At 48.4% G+C, this 6,879-nt stretch overlaps 1 protein-coding gene across 4 annotated transcripts in view; it reads left to right on the forward strand.

Annotated features, from left to right (window-relative positions):
* The first annotated feature begins 11 nt into the window (after positions 1–11).
* Ppp1r16a (protein phosphatase 1 regulatory subunit 16A) overlaps positions 12–6,879 on the forward strand; it is a 24,751-nt gene continuing 17,883 nt past the window's right edge. For 3 of the 4 annotated variants that reach the window (XM_036208532.1, XM_036208530.1, XM_036208533.1), the window contains exon 1: positions 12–143. The gene's annotated coding sequence lies outside the window, so the exon portion shown is untranslated. Of the gene's footprint in view, positions 166–6,879 lie in introns of all 4 variants that reach the window. The other variant, XM_036208531.1, reaches the window with a different exon arrangement.

Here is a 6,879-nt window from a genome sequence, read left to right on the forward strand (position 1 = left end):
TTCCGCTCCGGACACCTCGGGCCGGAAGTGTCGCGTTGCCATGGCGAGGACGGGCGCGGGGCCCGCCCCCCGTGGCGCCTGGAGCAGCGCCGGGACCCAGGGTCGGTCGGGCCGGGTCCAGGAAGCGGTTAGCCGGGCTCCAGGTGAGAAGGCCGGCGCTTGTAGGTGAGGGTCGATCCTGTATGGGAACGTAGGAGCCGTCGGGGCGAGGCCCGGCGCGGCGCGGCGGGGCGGGGCACGGTGGGTGAGCCGGCGCTGCTGTCTGTGCGGCCCGGAGCTGGCCCTGCGGGGCAGTGGAATGGGTCGTGAGGGGCCTGCAGAAGGGGCGCCAGCGAGGCGGCCAGCGGAGGGTTTTTTTTGTGAAACCTAACAGCGAGGGTAGTCCTTGCAACCTGTTGGTCAGGTAGGTCGACCGACGACGGTCTTCGTTCTGACATGAGGACAGCAGAGGGACTTTGCTATGCTTCGTGTGGGCTTTGGAGTTCAGTAAAGCACTCGCTAGAGCCTCTTAAGGCTTCAAGTGCCCTCGCCTGGAGGCTGTGCCTCCTGGATTGTGGTTAGGAGAGGAATGTAGACCAGCCTGTGAAAAGTGTTTGGGCTTCTTTGGGTGCCTGGCTGTGCCAGTACCGGAGGCTTGAGGCAAGGAGGATTAATTATTACGGGTGCCGAAGAGAGGTGGTGAGTATTGGCTTGCCCCAGACTCGGGAGACGGAGCAAAGCTAGCTGACCCCTAAGCATGCCTTTCTTCCTGGTCTTTACTTGGGAGGTGCAGGTGGAGGCAAGGACATCAGTGCCTCAGTTAGCTCTCTTGGGTGTCTTTGCTCCCCAGGAATTCCCTTATAGGATTGGGATTTACTTTGAAGGCTTTGCCTTGCTGCAAGCTACCTAGCTCTCTAGAAGGCCGGCTGATTCACTTCAAGGAAACCAGAGATGCCCCTGGCCCAGCATGGGAGCTGAGTTGTTGAGGGACTGTTGGGGGACTGGGGAGACCTGCCCTGACGCTGGCTTCGTGTTGTCATGATGATGGGACATTTAGTGCTGAGGGGCCACTTGTCTGCCTTTGCCCTTTGCTCCAAGTTTTGCTCAAGGAGGCTTTTTTCCCCCTACTTCCTTCTCCTAATGCCTAGGTTAGGTTTCTTCCCTATTGGCTCAGGCACTCCTGTCCCCCCTTTCTTTTCTTTTTCTTTTTTCTTTTTCTTTTTCTTTGTTTTTTATTTTTTATTTTTTTGGTTTTTCCGACAGGGTTTCTCTGTGTAGCTTTGCACCTTTCCTGGAACTCGCTTTGGAGACCAGGCTGGCCTCGAACTCACAAAAATCCTCCCGAGTGCTGGGATGAAAGGCATGCGCCACCACTGCCCAGCCTTTTTTTTTTTTTTTTTAATATTATTTATTATTGTTTGGGATGGTTGCATGCTATGGCGCTCATGTGGAGGTTAAGGACAACTGTGTGGAGTCCATTCTTTCTCTCTCTCTCTCTCATCTATCTATAAAATCTATAAATATATTTATTTATTTATTTATTTTTGAGTCAAGGTCTCTTTACATAGCCCTGGCTGTCCTGGAATTCACTATGTAGGCCAGACTAGCCTTGAACTCATGGAGATCCACTTGTTTCTGCCCCCCACCTGTGTCTGCTGGTGGCTGCAGGCCTGGACCACTGCCTCTCTTCTCTGTTGATTGATCCCCCGCCTCTTCATCGCCAGGGTTGGGTATTACTGGACGCCGTTCTGGGCTAGCAGGCGTCTTGCAGCAGGACTTTGATGCTCTGAAGCATCTGGGGGATTCTGTGCTGTGGTCCTGTTTCAACAGCTGGTTAAGGCAGTGCCTTCACCACAGGCGGCTGAAGTGTCTCAGCCCCAGACGACGGACTCCCAGCCCCGAGCTTCCACACGTTCTCTGTCCCACCTGTCCTGCTCCAGTGCCTGTTCCACATCCACCTACCGGTCAAAAGGAGCTGTCCGAGGCGGTCACAGGCTCCTTCCCCACCTCTAGGCTCTCTTGGAACTTCCTCTTCTATGTCCCTTGAACAGTGACATGCACACCAGAGTGAGGCCCACTCTGTGTTGTACTCATGCTCAGGGTGCTGACATAATTGCGGGATTGTTCATCTGGTTGTCCCTCATTTACTGAATGCTTCCTGTAAGTCAGGCACTGGGCTCAACTCTAAGGAAATTGCAATAAATGCAGAGTAAATGCATGTCAAAGGAAGCATGATGACAGAAGAGAGTTATAAGGTAGCCTTGGGAGACTGCTGGAGAGGTAACACTTAAGATTAAGGTATGGTTGGGCTGGAGAGATGGCTCAGAGGTTAAGAGCACTGGCTGCTCTTCCAAAGGTCCTGAGTTCAATTCCCAATAACTACATGGCAGCTCATAACTGTCTGTAGTTCCAGTTCCAAGGGACTTGACACCTGTGGCAAAACACCAATGCACATGAAGTGAAAATAAATAAATTAAAAAAAAAAAAAAAGACGGGGTTGGGGATTTAGCTCAGTGGTAGAACGCTTGCTAGGCCCTGGGTTCGATCCTCAGCTCCACATACAAAAAAAAAAAAAAAAAAGACACTTTTGCTGTTTTGTAGATAATCAGCCCTAGACCACATACAATTAAAGAGCTCTTTCAATAAAATTTGTATTTCCTGTCATATATTGAATGCTATTTTTGAATTGAATGTTACTTTATTATTATTTCTAAAAGAAATTTTTAAAAGATTTATTTTATGGTCACTGGGTTTGGTGTTGCATGCTTTTAATCCCAGCACTCAGGAGGCCTAGGCAGGCAGATCTCTGCCAGTCTGAGGCTAGCCTGGGCTACAGAGCCAGTTTCAGGACAGCCAGAGCTACACAGAGACACCCTGAAAAACCAGGAAAGATTTGTTTGAGGTGGTCCTGTTTTTATCCTTTTGATGGCCTACAGTTGTAGTGTGTCCCTGTGTGCATTTGTGTGTGTGTGTGTGGCAGGCGGGGATGGTGCTGGTGGGTTGGTTTGGTTTTGGTGATGCTGTGGATTGAATCCTGGGCAACAATCCCAGGGCATCTCACATGCTAGGCAAGTACTCTCTTACCTACTATATCAGCCTTTCTTCTTTGTTTAACTATATAACAAGGGTGGCCTTGAGCTTGTCATCTTTCTACCTCTGCTTCCTTGTTGGGATTACATACATATGCCACTGTACCCAGCCCCCCCCCACGCTCAGATTCTTATTTTGAGATGGGGTCTTGCTATGTATAGCCCAGGCAAGCCTGGAACTCAGTTTCCCTAATTCTTTGGTTACAGGAGTAGATTACTATGTCTGGCTTCATTTCTAAACTCTTTGAGACAGAAACTTTCTGTTTATTAAACAGGAACTCCTATTCCTCTCCTCTGGGGCTGGAGGGTTGTGCTGTACTCTGTTTCCTGTATAAGTACCTCACAGAGGCTGAATCATAACAGATGTGGCCTTTTATGTCTTACACCTTTGAAGCATGGATCAGAATTCCATTCCTTTTTATAGGTGGGTAATATTCCACCGTGTGACTGTGCCCAGTCTTGTTTGTTCCTGTGTTGAAGGTTGGATGGTTCTCAGTTCTTTCCTAGTGTGAATGCCACTGCTGTGAATATGACCGTGTAGGTAAGCAGCTTGTAGTTTTTCTTTTGGGAATGTACCCACAAAGTAATGATGTTGTTCCTTTTTGTTTTTTGCTGGCTTGTTAAAGCTACATTTCATTCTCTGAGGTTCAAAGTCCTGTAGTGCTACCATGGAAATCACATCTATCTCTCTTTAGACTAGGTATGCAAATTAGATCATATTGTCTGTGGATCTTGAGTAGAGGCCGTGCTCAGGGGGAAGCTTCTTTCTCACTCACCCCAGTCCCCTTTCTGATATCCTGTGTTTGTTTGTTTGAGATAGGCCCTCACTCTGTAGTCCAGGCTGGTCTTGAACTCAGTATGTAGAGCAGGCTATTTTTGAACTTGAGTGCTAGGATTACACCACATTTGACAATCTTGAGGGATTTTGTTTGTATGGATGCTTGTTTGTTGTTTTTTTCCAAGACAGGATTTCTCAGTGTTATAGCCTTAGCTGTCCTGGAACTCACAGAGACGTACTTGCCTCTGCCTCTGAAGTGCTGAGAATAAAGACATGTGCCACCTTGCCCTGTGTATGTTTTGTTTTGAGACAAGGTCTGTATAGTCTGGGCTGACTTCAGACTTCTGAGGCTGACTTTGATCCTCTGTTAAGCACCCATCTGTGTGCCACCATGACCGACTTCTTTGAGATAGGTGAACTTCATCGTGCGCTTTTCCTTAGTGACTTTAGGGCCAAATCAGTGTCTTGCCAGCTCCCACTCTTTTTTTTTTTTTTTTTTTTTTTCTCCCATCTCATTTCCAGGAGTTTGCTAACTAAATATGATTGGTTTTTGTTGTTGTTGGTTTTTTTTTTTTTTTTTTGGCGGGGGGGGGGGGGGGGGGGGGGGGGGGGGGGATGTCTCCATGGCTCAATCACGTCCTGTGTATAAAGTGTCTAAGGGGAGTATCAGAAGCATGACTATTGTTCATTGTAGGACCCTTCACTCCTTGTTCTCTTAGGACTGTGCTTCTTCTGTCCACAGCCTCCAAACCACTGCTGGCAGCTTGGCCCCCAGGGTGTTTGACCTGCCTCATGTGTATTTCAGTCATGGTCTCTCTGGGGCCAAAGTTTGAGTCAGAACAATCTATTGTTTGCTCTTCAAAGCCCACTTTTGTTACCTTGTGTTGCTTTTGTGCCTGACAGACTTTGGTTTCCGGTTTACAAGGGGGTCACAGCTCAGTGGAGACATAAGCAGGACAGTACATGGGAAGCAGTACCTGGGGCTACTGGATTCTTCTCTGTCTGCTTCCTTTGTCCTCGCCTCATCCTCACGGAGAGTCAGTGCAGATGTCTGCGTTTAGCCTTTCACATATCGCTTTAAGTTAGTTAGAACTAGTTTGGAGCCAGATGTCAAAAGGAAAGGAAGTTGACCAGGAAGGTTGAAGAGCCTCCTTGCTGCCTGGGTGGGGCCTTCCCAGATTCTCTACTCAGCCTGGGTCCTGAGCTGGCTGGAAGTAGTATATGCATTTATATGGGTCCTTCCCCTGGGACAATTAGCTCTGTTGTTACTGAGCTAAATAATATGTCATCCCCCCCCCCTCCCCAGGGTTTCTCTGTAGTGGCACTGGCTGTCTCCCAACTCACTCTGTAGACCATGGTGGCCCTGAACTCACAGAGATCCACCTGCCTCTGCCTCCTAAGTACTGGGTCTAAAGGTGTGAGCCACCCCCGCCCAGCAATAATGTTCATTTTTGTAGATCAAAAAATAGGGGAACATTGAATTTCGTATGGTTCTCCTGCTTATGTCAGGGGAGTGGGAACATTGAAGAACAGAGAGCCCTAGATGAGATCAGAAGAGCAGCTGACCAGAGCACGAGCTGGTTGAGTGAAGCAGGATCAGAGCAGAGACTGAAAACTCTTTTTTGAGACAGCCTGGCCTCCAGTTAGCTGTGTGATTCAGGGATGACCTTGAACTACTTACCTTCCTGTTTCAGCTTGGAGTGCCTGGATTGTTCCTGACGATAATCTCAGAGCCTGGACCCTAACAGTCCCAATAAACTGGGGTTGGTCACTCCTCCTTAAGCCAATCCAAATAAACTAGCAGTAAAATGCTGAAGGAGATGTACTCAGTGCGGCCCACTGAGAAGCAGACTCCCTTGCGAGGGGATTGTCTGTGGATCTCTCTGTCCCTCTTCCCAGTGTGGCCACAAGTGAATACATCATTTTTTGTTTTTTACTCTTAATTTGGTTCTTTTTAGTTGTTCTATTGGGTGTGGTCAAGATGGTAAAGGTGGTTGCTGCCCACCTGATGACCTGAGTTCCATCCCTGGGACCTCTGTGGTAGAAGGAGAGAAGCATCTCCTGTAAGCTGTCCTCTGGCCTCCACATGTGCTGCATGGCGTGCACCCTCCTTCAGGAGATAGATAGATTCAGTAGCTGGCTTATTGAGGGTAGGTGGTCATGTGTGGTTTGTTAGGGCAGCCGGGCCTTAGGCTCTAACTTTGACTCCAGCAAGAGGGTTTTAGGCATGTGCCACCCTCATACTTTTGTTTTTTGAGACAGGGTTTCTCTCTGTATCTCTGGCTGTCCTAGAACTTGCTCTGTCCTAGAACTACCAGAGTGGCCTCGAACTCAGAGTTCCACATGCCTCTTCTTTCTGAGTGTTGGGACTAAAGGTGTGCACCACATGGCTAGCCCCTACTTGGATTATACAATGCTGGGTATTGAACTCACCCATGTTCATGCATATCAGACAAGCACTCTACCAACTGAGATATGTCCCCAGAGAGGAAACTCTTCTTTTCTTTTTTCTTTTTCCCTGAGATGGGGTTTCTGTGTAACAGCTCTGGCTGTCTGGGAACTCGCTCTGTGGACCAGGCTGGCCTTGAACTCGTAGAGATCTACCTACCTCTGCCTCCCTAGTGCTAATATTAAAGACATGTGTCACCACCACATGTTTTTTTTTTTGTTTTTTTGTTTTTTTTTTGAGACAGGGTCTCATTACATACCACTGGCTGGCCTGGAATTTGCTACAGCTATGTAGACCAACCTTTCCTTGAACTCACAGAGCTCCACCTCCCCAGAGAGGAGACTTTTTTTTTCTTTTTTCTTTTCTTTTTGGTTTTTCGAGACAGAGTTTCTCTGTGTAGTTTTGGTGCCTGTCCTAGATCTCACTCTGTAGACCAGGCTATCCTCGAACTCACAGAGATTCCCCCTGGCTCTGGCTCCTGAGTGCTGGGACTAAAGGCATGCACCACACCGCCCATTGGAGAGGCTACTCTTGATAAAGTGCAGCACACAGGTAGGCTGAGGTTCAGACTGGTCCCTGACTGT

Source organism: Onychomys torridus, chromosome 16, assembly GCF_903995425.1.
Source record: "Onychomys torridus chromosome 16, mOncTor1.1, whole genome shotgun sequence".
NCBI classification, from domain to species: Eukaryota; Metazoa; Chordata; class Mammalia; order Rodentia; family Cricetidae; genus Onychomys; species Onychomys torridus.